Below are 798 nucleotides of genomic sequence, written 5' to 3'. Positions count from 1 at the left end.
GTGTGCAGGAGGCAGCCAATCAATGATTCTCTCTCATCATTGGTGTTTCCATCTCTCTCTCCCTCTTCCTTCCCCCCAAAAAAGAAAATAACATGCTCTTACAGGCCAAATGAGATAATCTATGTAAACCACATAATAGAAAGCAGGCATGGCATAAGTTCTATAGCAATTATGATTAACAGCTTATTTACTTCCATTAATTCCTCTGGAAGACATTTCCAGCCATTGTTCCCCCATCTGACACTCATTCACCTAGTGGGTTTCTTGTATTGCCCTATAACATTCTTTTGCTAGTACATGAATTTATTTTACACGTATTCATTAAGTATCTACTTTAACTACAAGTGCGATAAAGACACACACCTGCCTCACCCCCTCAAATTTAACTTTCCTCGTGTGTCTGTGTTTTCCAGTCTGATCAGAAGCATCGTGAACCACGAGACCGTGTTCTCCCGCCAGCCCTAGCACCTAGCACCTAGCACCTAGCACCTAGCACCCAGCACCACGAATTGGAAACTGCAGGGCACCAGGGTTGGAAGACGAGGTTGTTCTAGTTCTTGCTTTGCCTCTTACAGACTGGGTGATAAGGAGGAACCCTCTTGTTCTCAATGGGTGTGTTTCCTCATGTGATGTGTGGAGATAATCCATTCATGATTTTGTTAAGATGACATATCTGGCCATGCGCTGTGAATACAGGCTTTCAAGAAGCAGTGCCGCACGCGCCCACCAGGGGGCAGCAGGTCTCGGCCCAGCGGCGCCGCGATAGACGTCAGAACCTGCGCCTCGCCCCTTGACCGT

This window comes from Myotis brandtii, unplaced genomic scaffold, assembly GCF_000412655.1.
Source record: "Myotis brandtii unplaced genomic scaffold, ASM41265v1 scaffold398, whole genome shotgun sequence".
Lineage (NCBI taxonomy): Eukaryota > Metazoa > Chordata > Mammalia > Chiroptera > Vespertilionidae > Myotis > Myotis brandtii.
The sequence above is the reverse complement of the archived record's forward strand: the minus strand, read 5'-3'. Positions refer to the sequence as shown.